Consider the following 13,863-nt stretch of genomic DNA (forward strand, 5'->3'; position numbering starts at 1 on the left):
CCTGGAGGCACTGGGAAGAGTGCTGGGGGAGGTGTCGGCAGCCACCCAGTGGCAGATGGAGGCAAGCATGCAACAGACGCAGGTACTGCAAGCACTGGTGAGCCAGTCCGGAGGAAAGGAGAAGGAGAAGGGGACCGCCATGTAGAGGATGTCAGAGGGAGAGGACCCGCAAATATTCCTCGACGTATTCGAGACCACAGCGACAGCAAGCGGCTGGCCGGACACCGAGTGGGGTGTCAAGCTGCTGCCGCTCCTGGCGGGGGACGCGCAGCGGGCGGTGCTTAGTCTCCCAGCGCACGCTCGGGTGCATTTCCCCAACCTACGCCGAGCAATATTAGACAGCATCGGCAGCCACCCGGAGGACCACCGACGCCGGTTCCGGGCCATGCGACTGGGGCCTGAGGATCGACCGTTCGTGCTCGCGCAGCAGCTTTGGGACGCGGCCGTCCGGTGGCTTGAACCCCAGGAGGCCGACAGCAAGATGCTGGAGCGGATCCTCCTGGAGCAGTTTGTGGAGGCCATCCCAGCCCGGACGGCCGCTTGGGTGCGGTACCATCGCCCGCAGGACCTGATGGCCGCGGTGGCCCTGGCCGAGGATCATCTGGCGGTACACCGTGAAGGAAGCAACAAGATCGGCGAAAGACCCGCACCAGCGCCACGGGCAGCCGACAGAGCAGCACCACGAGCGGCCGAGCGGCCCATCCCCGCACCCCGGAGACGGAGCTGGCAGACGCAGGAGGCCGCGGTAGAGCAGGTCGTCGGCCCAGACAGGGACATACACACACACACACACACACACACACACACACACACGCACACACCACGTCATCCTCCAGCACTACTGAGGGGGGGAGACGGGGTGTATAACGTATATAACATTCCTCCCTCTGTCCAGGTTTCTGGCGCTGCGCAACAAGGGCTTCCCCCGCAGACGGCACCTCGAACGCCAGGGCCGGTGTGCTGGGGGTGCGGCCAACCTGGTCACGTGCGCAGGGAGTGCTCGCTGATGGAGGTGGGGCAGGTGATACGGGTGGTCGAGCCCCCAGCACCCGCCTCCGATCCAGGGGAGGCGTACTGTGTCCCGGTAAGGGTTCAAGGGAGTATATACCGGGCAATGGTGGATTCGGGGTGCAAACAAACCATGATCCACCAAAACCTGGTTCGGCCCGGGGCGTTGAGGCAGGGAACACAGGGGCGAATTAGATGTATTCATGGGGATGTGCACACGTATCCCATTGTTCCAGTAGAAATTTGGCATCGGGGACAAAAGGATAGTGTGAAGGTGGCTGTAAGTACGCACCTTACGCCTCCCATAATATTAGGGACAAATTGGGGAGGCGTTCACGGACCGTAGGAAAAGGGAGGATCCGCGCGGTTCTCAGTGGCGAGGCGGGGCCTTCCGCCACTGCTGAGCGGGAACCGGGGGGGGCTTCGCGGGACGCCCCCCCGGCCTCCTATTGGCATCGTACGGAGGATTTTCCCCTCGAGCAATCGCGAGACGAAACTTTGCGCGCGGCCTGGGACCAAGTCGACTATATCGACGGTCAGCTAATGCGCCCGGGAGCGGCGCGGGTATTCCCGCATTTCTCCATTATGAGAGATAAGCTGTATAGAGTGACCCGTGACACTCAGACGGGAGAAGAGATCATCCAGTTGCTGGTGCCGAAACGCCACTGGGAAATGGTTTTCCAGGCGGCGCATGTGAACCCAATGGCTGGACATATGGGTTACGACAAAACACTCAATCGGGTAATGGCCCGGTTCTATTGGCCGGGCATACGGGCAGATGTGCGCCGCTGGTGCGCTGCCTGCCCAGAATGCCAACTGGTAAATCCAGCGGCCGTCCCGAAGGCTCCCTTGCGCCCATTACCACTTATAGAGGTCCCATTCGAAAGAATAGGCATGGACCTCATCGGGCCATTGCACCCGAGCTCACGCGGATATCGCTTTGTGTTAGTCCTAGTGGATTACGCAACGCGCTATCCCGAAGCAGTGCCTCTGCGCTACATCTCCGCAAGGAGCGTAGCGCAAGCGCTGTTTCAAATTATCTCCCGGGTCGGGATCCCGAAAGAGATCCTGACCGACCAAGGCACGTCCTTCATGTCACGCACAGTCAAGGAACTATACGGATTACTGGGTATCAAAGCGATCCGCACCAGCGTGTATCACCCCCAAACAGATGGGCTGGTGGAACGCTTGAACAAAACGCTAAAAACCATGATCCGTAAGTTCACGCACAAGGACAAACCAAATTGGGACAAATGGCTGGATCCCCTCATGTTTGCGATGCGGGAGGTACCCCAGTCCTCCCTAGGTTTTACACCATTCGAGTTGTTGTACGGCTGGAAGCCGCGTGGAGTGCTGGACATAATTAAAGAAAGCTGGGAGGAAGGTCCGAGCTCCAGTAAAACTGAAGTCCAGTACGTTAGGGACTTGAGAGCAAAACTACACACTTTGGGGCACTTATCACGGGAGAATTTGCTCCAAGCCCAAGAACGCCAAAAACGCACGTACAACCAGGGAACCCAGCCGTGAAAATTTGCACCGGGAGAAAAAGTCCTTTTGTTACTTCCCAGTTCCAGCTCTAAATTACTTGCGGGATGGCAAGGACCCTTTGAGGTCACACGGCAAGTGGGGGATGTGGACTATGAGGTTCGGCGCTCGGACCGAGGTGAGACACCCAAATTTACCACCTCAATCTGCTGAAAGCATGGAAGGAGGCGGAGCCAGTTTCCATGGTGACGGTAGTAAGAGAGGAGGAGGAGTTGGGGCCAGAGGTCCCGCGCTTTGCCCCTTCCCGTCCCCTCCCCTGTGATGATCACCTCACGCTCAGACAGAAAGCGGATGTTGCAGCGCTGCAACAGCGCTTTTCTGATCTGTTCTCCTCGCGGCCCGGCCGCACGAACCTCATCCAACATCACATCGAGACCAGCCCGGGGGTTACGGTGCGGACTCGACCATACAGACTTCCCGAGCACAAGCGCAAAGTAGTTCGGGAAGAATTAAAGACCATGCTGGAACTGGGGGTGATAGAAGAATCCCACAGCGCGTGGTGTAGCCCAATCGTTCTGGTGGGAAAGAAGGATGGCTCCGTACGCTTCTGTGTGGATTACCGCAAGGTGAATGAGGTGTCACGTTTTGACGCGTACCCAATGCCCCGGGTTGACGAGCTCCTGGATCGGCTAGGCACTGCTCGCTTTTTCACCACACTGGATTTAACCAAGGGCTACTGGCAGATTCCCTTATCACCAGAGTCCAAGGAAAAAATGGCCTTCTCCACTCCGGAAGGTTTATTCCAGTTCGTGACACTGCCGTTTGGTTTGTTCGGTGCCCCCGCCACGTTCCAGTGTCTCATGGACCGGGTGCTGCGCCCCCACGCGGCATACGCGGCCGCATATTTGGATGACGTAATCATCCAAAGCAGCGGCTGGGAACAGCACATGCAGCGGGTGGGGGCGGTGCTGGAGTCCCTGAGGCGGGCGGGGCTCACCGCCAACCCGGCAAAGTGTGCGGTTGGCCGGAGGGAGGTACATTACCTGGGGTACCACTTGGGGGTGGCAGGTGCGCCCACAAGTAGACAAAACAGCTGCGATTGCGGCCTGTCCACCCCCCAAGACAAAAAGGGAGGTGAGGCAGTTTTTGGGCCTGGCGGGATATTACCGCCGCTTTATTCCACGGTTCGCGGACTTAACCAGCCCACTAACTGACCTCACCCGAAAGGGTACCCCAGAGCTGGTCCAGTGGACGGAGCAGTGTCAGCGGGCGTTCGAGCAGGTAAAGACGGCACCTGCGAGAAACCGGTACTGTGTATGCCTGACTTCACCATCCCCTTTTGTCTGCAGGCGGACGCATCGGGCAGGGGGATGGGGGCGGTGCTGTCCCAGCGGGTGGAGGGTGTCGACCGCCCCATTCTGTACATCAGTAGCAAACTCTCGGACCGGGAGGCGAGGTACAGTGCGGTGGAGAGGGAGTGCCTCGCCATCCGATGGGCGGTCGGGGCCCTCCGTTACTCCCTGCTGGGGCGCGCCTTCAGTCTCTGTTCGGACCACAAACCGCTCCAATGGCTCCACCGGATGAAGGATGCAAACGCACGGATCACCCGGTGGTACCTTGCATTACAGCCATACAACTTCCGGGTGGTCCACAGGCCGGGCGCGCAGATGGCCGTGGCGGACTTCTTCTCTCGCCCTCTTGGACAGGTGCCCGGCCTGAAACTGACGGTGGAGGCCTGTGGGAGGCGGGGCGTGGTCACGCGCCGCCTGCTGGCAATGGCATGCACAGGAGCCGGCTGGAAGCAAGATGGCAGGTGAGTGGATACCTCAGATAGAACGAGTTATCTAATCACCTGTCTCTATTTAGCAGCGTTGGTGACTGCAGAGCAGGGCTGAAAAGCCAGAAGGACCCAGGAGGTGCTGATGACGCCAGAAGGGTTGTGGGAGGACTGAGCGAGTTAAAAACTTTGTGAGTGAACGAACTAAGACTGAAAAGACTTGGGGAGTAAACGAAGCAGATGAACTGTTGTGAAAATTAAAAATGAAAAGAAAATCCTTTTGGGAACAAACAAAAGAAGAAATCTTGTGTGTAAAAAGATTAAAAAGAATTGTCAACTTGAACTCCTGCTGTGATCCTTCGGTCCTGAAGACCCCACAACACAAACCTGTCACAGCAGACAAGAAGCAAGGAACCATGCAGAGACAGAGTTCAATTTAGCTCATGAGGAGAACGCATGGAGCTGCACACTAGTAACAGTCTCGCCATATGCTCTAAGGTTCAGCTCCCGCGTCCCTCTATTTATTCAGGAGTTCCATAGTCAACATCACTGAGGCCGCCTCTACAAGGAGATGTCACATGTATCATGCAAAGCAGGTCCAGGATGCACAATATATGACGGAATGTGCTGGGGCCTTGTGATTTCGCCTTGTCTCTGCTTCGTCTGCGTGCTGTCGTCTTATCTCCGTTAAGGTCCTTGAAGTCCTTGGCTGTTAGCGGTCTAAAATAAAGATAACATCTGCAGCTGAGGCCACCTCTCAGACAAGAAGTTTCGTGCTAGCACAGATACAAAAGTCTAACTTAAGCACAATAGCTAATAACTACAGCAATGGATTTTAAGCATACTTAAGTTGTGTGATAATATATACATGATTATTCTAACGGGGAATTTTTTTTTACTTTTTACTGACCAAGGTACTTGATCTCTATTGTAGTACTTAGTCTACTGTATTTAAGTGTTGAGCATATCTCATATTACACTGGGTTAAAAGGTACCAAAGCACCATCTCACGGTGTAAAAAGTGTGAGTGCCACCCTGGTGTATCTTGCATATTCCCACGTTTAAACTCTCCACGTGTGCTGAGTAAGTGGTCAAGTAGCAGAAGTGCAGCAGGAGATGAGGTAATGAAGTGTGAAACCACACTGCCATAACCTCATTATTCCTCAGCTCGACTAGGAATTGTAACGACTGAAGCAGGAAGAGATGATGGCTTAATCATGCATGCATAGTGGCAGTGTGTGTGTGTATGTCTGTGCGTGTGTGTGTGTGCGTGTATGTGTGTGTGTGTGTGTGTGTGTGTGTGTGTGTGTGTGTGTGTGTGTGTGTGTGAGTGTTTCTGCTAATGCTCGGTGTCAGATTACATCTACGCAGGGAAAAAGGGAAATATTTCTTTTTTTACTGAAATACTTGTTTTGTTTACAAATCAAACATTTATTACTTTTGATGGCATTTCTTCACGGTTTGTTTGCATGTACCTTTTTTGGCAAATCAACTTCAATCTTGTGGGCAGAGCATCCCCTGAATAAATGTTAGATGCCTTTTTAATGGTTAGTAGTCTGGATTACTTCCGCCCTCACGAGATTAGAGGCATGTACTATCAAGGAGGATTTGTGTTTATCCAAGGTAGATTTGATGATTTAGCGGAGTAGCTCAGCAGGTACAGCGGCAGTCCAAAAGCTTGAAAGTTTCTGGTTGAATTACAGCTTCTGCCATCCTATCTCTGACGTTTAAGACACTTCACCCACCTTGCTCTCAGTGCTACCCACACTGGTATCAATGTCGTTTTCCAGCGCCAGCTGCAATGTATGCGCCACTCAATATAAAGTGCTCTAATTCATTCTATCCAATGCAGTACTAGTAAACCTTTTTGTAGGATAAAGCTCCACAGTAATTTAAGCATTGGATACCGGTTCCCAGGAAACAATATTAGAGCCAACAACTGTACATCCTACTGACCCGTAAGAAATCAGAGTTTATAAAAGCCCTGCTCAGTGACTTAACAGCTGTCTCTGAAAATGATGTCACCGTTCATTCACAAACTGTGGAGATCAACGCAAATAGTATCAGAATATCCATCCATCCATCCATTTCTTACCGCTTGTCCCTTTCGGGGTCACGGGGGGTGCTGGAGCCTACCTCAGCTGCATCCATTCGGAAGGCGGTGTACACCCTGGACAAGCCGCTACCTCCTTGCAGGGCCAACACAGATAGACAGACAACATTCATTAAAAGCAAATATTTGCTAAGATTCATTAAAACCTTAACATTTTCTTTATGATTTCAACAAAGTTGAAGACTATTGTTTGAGAGATTGTTTTACTGCATCTCTGCCAGCTTCTGTGGTCGTATGTCTACAATGAAACTGGCTACGTTTCCATGCACTAAATTAATCAGATTTTTTAAATAGTTTTGCTTTTTTTGTATTTTCACTGTCATGATCCGCTACCCGGACCATAGGTTTTGTGGATTTTTGAGTTGTTTTTGTACTTCCTTGTTTGTTCTGTCACCATGGTTGCTTATTTGTTTCACCTGCTCCTTGTTTCCGGACTAACACTTGTTTGTTGATTACCATCCTTATTTAAGCCTGCCCTTTCAGTTGACTTGTTCTCGTATCCTAGCTTTTGTTACCCGTAACAAGTGACGGCGCTGATCCCCGTTTTTGGTAGACCTGTTTTTGTATTTTGCTAGCTCCCCTGCTATGCTTGTGTTCTGTTTGTTTTACCCTTTCTGCCTAGTGCAAGTTTTCTGTTTCCTAGTCTGTTTAAGTTTTAATAAATCTAGATTTTCTTACCTTTACGCTGTGTTCGAGCACGAACTGCATCTTGAAAGAACGCACCCGCTTCACCATGCCCAAGAAACGTCACATTAGGATGCGAGCAGAAAATGTTTCTTTCGCTGCGGGCTCAACGAAGGTCGACGAAGGAACGTGGACTGTGCTCCGAGGCTGAGACGCTCCGCTGCACGCCAGGTGAGGACATGTTGTGGGGACCTAGGGGGTTCCTGGTGCCGCTTGACTCAACCTGGTCCAGTGATGTCCCCTCTCAACCCGCTTGCGCTCATCAGCAAAGGCGGAAGTCGCATAAAAGGGCTTCGCCTTGCGACAGCGACGCTCCCAATTTGCGACTTTTCCCCCCAGAACACTTTGTTTATTCTTCTGAAGACTCCTTTGGCCCACCTGTCAGTCACTATGACGTCTTTCCATTAACGCCCCCTCGATGACGTCACTGAAGACTTTTGTTTAAATTCTGTCTCCCAGCCATTTTTTAAAGGCAGTAATGACGGGGATTTTTTTTTAAGTTCGTTCTCTCACTGATCCACTAAAGACTTATATGCTAAGATCAAACTTTACCAGGACAATTTAATTAATTTTAGTTCTAGTCAATCTCAGTCACCTGCATCTTGTACACCGCCCCTAAGGTCTCAAGCCCCGCCCAAGTCAGTGGCTTTTTCCTCTCTCCCGAGAGAAATTTTTGGACAATCGAGAGGTGAGGAGTCTACCCCCCTCCTGACCCCCTCCTACCACCCCTAGAGACATTCCCAGACCTCGGGGAGTGCGTCTGGGATCCGCTTTTTGAGGGGGGGGGGGCTAATACTGCGCCCAGCCAAGCCGCAACCCCCAACTAGACCTCCACCACCGGTCTTTCGGCCCGCCAAACAGTAACCTCCGGCGCAATCTCCTTCACTGGTTTTCCGGCCTGCCAAACCGCCACCCCCATCTAGGCCGCCCCCACTTGCACCACTGCTAGCTGCACCACGGGTTGCACCTGTACATAGTCACAGTCATAGTCTTAGTCATAGCCTTAGTCATAGCCTTAGTCACAGTCTTAGTCATAGTCCTAGTCCTGGTCCGAGTCCTAGTCCAAGCCCTAGTCCTAGCCCGACTCCTGGTTCGTGTACTGGTCCAAGTACTGGTCCGAGTCCTGGTCCGAGTCCAAGTCCAAGTCTTAGTCATAGTCCAAGTCCTAGTCCAAGTCCTCGTCCAAGCCCTCGCCATAGTCCTAGGCCTAGTCATTATCATAATTCTAGTCCGAGTCCTAGTCCGACTCCTAGTCATAGTCCTAGTCCTAGTCTGGTTTTCACACCAGCACCTGACCCTGGTCTGTATTCCACTCCAGCACCGGGCCTTGGCTGGATCGCACTGCAGCACCTGTCCCAAGGCTGGATTCCACTCCAGCACCTGTCTCTAGGCTGGATCCCTCTCCAGCACCTGATCCAAGGCTGGATCCCACTCCAGCACCTGACTCTACGCTGGATCCCACTCTAGCACATGACCCTAGGCTGGATCACACTCCAGCGCCTGCTTCCTCGACGACGACAACTACGCCTGTCTCCACGACAACGACGACACCGCCTGCTTTGCCTGCAGCACCTGCATTGTCTGCTGCACCAGCGCCGGCTTCATCTGCTGCATCAGCGCTGGCTTCGTCTGCTGCACCCGAGCCTCCTTTGCCTGCTGCACCCGCACCTGCATCGTCTGCTACACCAGCGCCGGCTTCGTCTGCTGCATCAGCGCCAGCTTCGTCTGCTGCACCCGAGCCTGCTTTACCTGCAGCACCCTCGCCTGACTCGAACGCTGCTGTGTCCAAGCCTGACTCGTCTGCTGATACCAAGCCCGCCATGACGACGGCGCCGACGAGCCCACCTCCACGTCGGCCACGGATGTGGCCGTGCCGTTGTCGCCCTCCTCGCCGGACGCATCCTCCTCCCCGTTTCGAGGTCGCCCACATAGACTTTTTCAGCCGCGCCATTCCTTCCGCCGCCGCCACCTGACTTGTCCCCAGTGGATTCGGGGACACACGACCTGCGGACCCTATACCCTTTCCTCTCGCCGCCCTCCCTTCACTTTTGAACTTTGTTATTGTGGGGGGGGTAATGCCATGATCTGCTACCCGGATCATAAGTTTTGTGAATTTTTGAGTGGTTTGTGCACTTCCTTGTTTGTTCTGTCACCATGGTTGCTTATTTGTTTCACCTGCTCCTTGTTTCCGGACTCACACCTGTTTGTTGATTACCATCCTTATTTAAGGCTGCCCTTTCAGTTGACTCGTTCTCGCATCATAGCTATTGTTACCCGTAACAAGTGACAATGCTGATCCCCGTTTCTGATAGACCTGGTTTTGTATTTTGCTAGCTCCCACGCTATGCTTATGTTTTCTTCTAGCTCCCATGCTAGTTCTGTTTGTTTTGCCTTTTCTGCCTAGTGCAAGTTTTCTGTTTCCTAGTCTGTTTAAGTTTTAATAAATCTAGATTTTCTTACCATTACGCTGTGTTCGAGCCTGAACTGCATCTTGAAAGAACGCACCCGCTTCACCATGCCCAGCAAACATCACATTCACATCTACATGTGAAGTCCCAGTGTTCATGCACTCTCTCTAATGCGACTATTGGTCAGACTGTGTGTGCCTCTCATACACTGGGGGCCGCTTTTATACTTTTAGTGCGGATATATGTATTGCTTTTCCTGCTGACCTATGAAGTCACACCAACACAAAACATCTGCGGCTCCTTACAAGTCAACAGCCCAGTGCATGTTGTACCTGTTTTCCGCTGCAATACTGGCACAAGTTACAAATATTATAACCCTAATGGCTATGCTATTGTCAAAATAGCAGACAGCATTAATACGAACATGGCTTTATTGCCAAGAAGCTATCGGTATTGAGCAAAGGACTGGTGGGAGAGATTTTTTTGAAGAAATTTTTGGACAGAGTATGAGAGGAAGACTTTCTGATGTCTCAAAGTTCATTCGATAAGCTTTGATGATGGCTGGAAGGAGTTTTAATTGTGAAAGAAAAAAAGTTAGCGCCCTCTTCAGATGAGGACGCTATTAAATAATAATTAATGATAAATGGGTTGCACTTGTATAGCTCTTTTCTACCTTCAAGATACTCAAAGCGCTTTGACACTACTTCCACATTTACACATTCACACACACATTCACACACTGATGGAGGGAGCTGCCATGCAAGGCGCTCACCAGCACCCAGCAATGGTGAAGTGTCTTGCTCAGGACACAACGGACGTGACGAGGTTGGTAGTAGTTGGGGATTGAACCAGGGACCCTCGGGTTATGCACGGCCACTCTTCCACTGAGCCACGCCGTCCCTATTGACTGTAGAAGCTGGCCAGTTGTGTGAAAAAAAGAGTTATTGGTAATCAGTTTGTAATGCGCAAATGCAGCGTGTGGAGGTTTGCGTACGCTTTCTTCTTTTTAATATACCTGCTGCTCTTCCATGTCGTTTTTGTTCCAGTCTGAATAACGCCGGTATTCTTTATTCCGGGGACGGTGTAGCGAAGTTGGGAAAGTGGCCGTGCCAGCAATCTGCGGGTTACTGGTTCAATCACCACCTTCTACCATCCTAGTCACGTCCGTTATGTCCTTGAGCAAGACACTTCACCCTTGCTCCTGATGGGTCCTGGTTAGGGCCTTGCATGGCAGCTCCCGCTATCGGTGTGTGAATGTGTGTGTATGAATAGGTGAATGTGGAAATAGTGTGAAAGCGCTTTGAGTTCCTTAAAAAAAGGTAGAAAAGCGCTATACAAGTACAACCCATTTACCATTCCCTCATCTACCTTTTTAAATAAAGTTTATTTTATAGTCTCCCATCGATGGACTTCAAATTGTTATTTTAACTTGTGAAGCAAGTAGTCTCCTCTTCATTAAAGTTGTTGCCTATGTTTTTATTAAACAGTATCAGCTTCCGGCATGCCCTATACAAAGGGCAGCACACACCAACTGGAGAGATTTGGTTTTCAATCGCATAATCTAGGTGTGTTAGTCCGACTTCTCAAAAGCCAAACATGATCTGGTTATGTTCTTTCCATCTTTTGAGCCGAACTTTTTGAGAAATCAGACTAATTTACTGCATGAAAACATACTTACCATGTAAAACAGTCCTTTAGAATGCCCATAAAATTGTTATTTGTTTACATTTTAAAGTATTTGTTTAATTCCATGTATCCATTGTCTTTTCTGTCTTCCTTATAAATAGTTGTCTTGTTAAAATTGATGTGGTAAAATCAAATGTGTCAAATTATCGTGTTAATTGCAAATAAATTACAGCCATATTTAGTGTCTTATGCACGAAGGTCCTTAGTAGTCCTGGGTTCAATCCCGGGTTCGGGATCTTTCTGTGTGGAGTTTGCATGTTCTCCCCGTGACTGCATGGGTTCCCTCCGGGTACTCCGGCTTCCTCCCACTTTCTTCCAAAGACATGCACCTGGGGATAGGTTGATTGGCAACACTAAATGGTCCCTAGTGTGTAAATGTGAGTGTGATTGTTGTCTATCTGTGATGCGATGATGTGGCGACTTGTCCAGGGTATACGCTGCCTTCCGCCCGAATGCAGCTGAGATAGGCTCCAGCGACCCCCCCGCAACCCTGAACGGGAAAAGCGGTAGAAGATGGATTGATGGATGCTTCATTTTTGATTTCTAACGTTACTGTGCCTGCGAGTCGCCTCACCCTCTTCTTGTGGTTGACTGACGCAACAACATTTTCGCCATTCGGCACAAAGTAACAATGTAGTAACAGTCACCTGACACGCTTTATGGATACTTGTATGAAGATTTCATTCATCTTTGAGACATTTCCATTTTAGAATAGTTGGATTAATAAAATTAAAATAATGTCAAGTCGTCTTCAAAGGAGTCACCGTTTAGCCCAACTCTTTATAAAGAAGAAAACCACACTATTAACACAAAGTGGAGCTGCAAATTTTGGAATTTTGCCTATTGTTCACAATCATTATGAGAGACAATGCCGTCAATGGAAGCAATCCATTCTGCCTCTAAAAACTCTCTCTCTAAAAATGCATTACTTTGTTATTTTAAGAGCAAACACTGAGGTACGGATTTTCTAGCCTAGTAACACATCGCCTTGCGATGGCATTAGCCACAATCTAGCTTCTGTGTCAGCAGCTGAATGACATTTGAGTTTTAATGCACAACACAATGCAATGGGACAGCATTCTGCACTGACTAAAAAAGATGAACAGTCATATTACAGTGTCTGTAAAGTATTGTTTCATGTTAGCTCAACAGTGTGTGTAATTGTAATAACAAGCATGATGTGATGCGTGTATCATGATCAATATTATAAGGAGTTACTTGAACAACAGTTGTGCGTTTGGTCCAGCTGGTCGGGGATGTTTTTCCCAGTTGATTATGGATAAGCACTCTATTTCTGTCAACACAGCTTGGCGCCAAGCTCCACATTTACACTGTGAAGTCATGCCCCCCCTGACTCTCTCGGCTTTTGTCACCTCTCTTTGTGCCCGCTAAGCTTCTATAACCAGCAGTTTATCCTCTGTATATTCCGGTTCAAAAAGATAAGGTTGTCAATCCTCATTCGTCAGCAAGTCTGCCATTATTAGAAAACACACACATTTGTTGCCGGAAGTTGGAAGTGAGCTGCTATGAGGGATTGGATTCAGGAAATAAGTTGCGGTTTGTACGATAAATATTGAACATATTACATTAGGGCTGGGTGATATATCGATATATTCGATATATTGTGGGTTTGTCTCTGTCCAATATAGAAAATGACTATATGGTGATATTCGCGTATACGTTCTCACGCGGTTGCTTTTAGCTGCGGGCATTACACTACAGGCTTTTCTCACTTTTTCTTGTCTCTCCTTCTCACAGAGACGTAAAACAAGCACACCTTCTTACAAACGTCACATACTGTAGCACGTGCAACGTCATACGCTCTTGCGGAGCAGAGAGGTAGCGGCATGGTAACGTTAGCTGTGGTGCAAACCAAGCGGTGCGAGTGGTAATCCGAGAGAAAGAAGGTGTGAATCTGCTAACAAATGGAGGAAGAATTATTTACAAAGCAAACAGCTAGGGATCCATCGCCTGGAGGTGGTTTGGCTACAGGGGGAATATTTTCAACATTTATGCGGCAAAAGCGTTGCTACAAAAATTATCAGCACTGCTAATGTAGCATCATTTGAAAAGTCACCCGCTAGAGAATGAGGAATGCTTGAAACTCTCCATCAACATCTGCGTTTGGTGCCACACCAACAAAATGCCAAAGCAACTATTTGCAGATCAATAAAGTTGACTTGATTTAATTTGAGCACCGTATGAAAAAAAGTAAACAACTGAAGGATAAAACATCCGCAGGAAACTACCACATAGTGAAGGACATACACTATTTGATTTCCTATTATGCAGCTCATTTTTATTTGACAGTTAGTGAAATACCTTGTGTGACATCATGCACAAAAGTGCACTTTATTTGTTTTTAACTTTAGTAGTGGCATTCTGTACAGAGAGTACACTTTAATTTAGTGTTGTTTTGATAAGTCATCTTGGTGACATCATTCACAAAAGTGCACTTATAGCTTGTTTTAAAATGTCTCTGACAATCTTGCACTTTCTGTTTTGGAAATGACATGAATGTTTGTGCCACTGCTTAATAACTGTTTAATAAATACAGTTTTGGTCAATTGACTTAGTTGTGATTTCCTTCTCTGCATGAAAGTTTAAAATGAGCATATATATCAATGCAGTATGAACAAGAATGTTTTAATGTAGACACATAGAGTCATCATACTGCTGTGATTATATGCATCAAGTGTTCA

The 13,863-nt window shown here is 49.3% G+C and overlaps 1 protein-coding gene and 1 long non-coding RNA gene across 4 annotated transcripts in view; one reads left to right on the plus strand and one right to left on the minus strand.

Moving 5' to 3' along the window:
• Positions 1-13,863, plus strand: part of large2 (LARGE xylosyl- and glucuronyltransferase 2) — a 144,046-nt gene that overhangs the window by 16,153 nt on the left and 114,030 nt on the right. The gene's annotated exons all lie outside the window — the stretch shown is intronic.
• Positions 4,440-13,863, minus strand: part of LOC133541056 (uncharacterized) — a 31,216-nt gene continuing 21,792 nt past the window's right edge. For all 3 annotated transcript variants that reach the window (XR_009803783.1, XR_009803786.1, XR_009803784.1), the window contains 2 exons: positions 6,366-6,459; positions 4,440-4,990 (listed from right to left, as the gene is read on the minus strand). This is a non-coding gene — a long non-coding RNA (uncharacterized LOC133541056). The remainder of the gene's footprint in view (positions 4,991-6,365; positions 6,460-13,863) is intronic.

Source organism: Nerophis ophidion, linkage group LG02 (genome assembly GCF_033978795.1).
Source record: "Nerophis ophidion isolate RoL-2023_Sa linkage group LG02, RoL_Noph_v1.0, whole genome shotgun sequence".
NCBI lineage: Eukaryota > Metazoa > Chordata > Actinopteri > Syngnathiformes > Syngnathidae > Nerophis > Nerophis ophidion.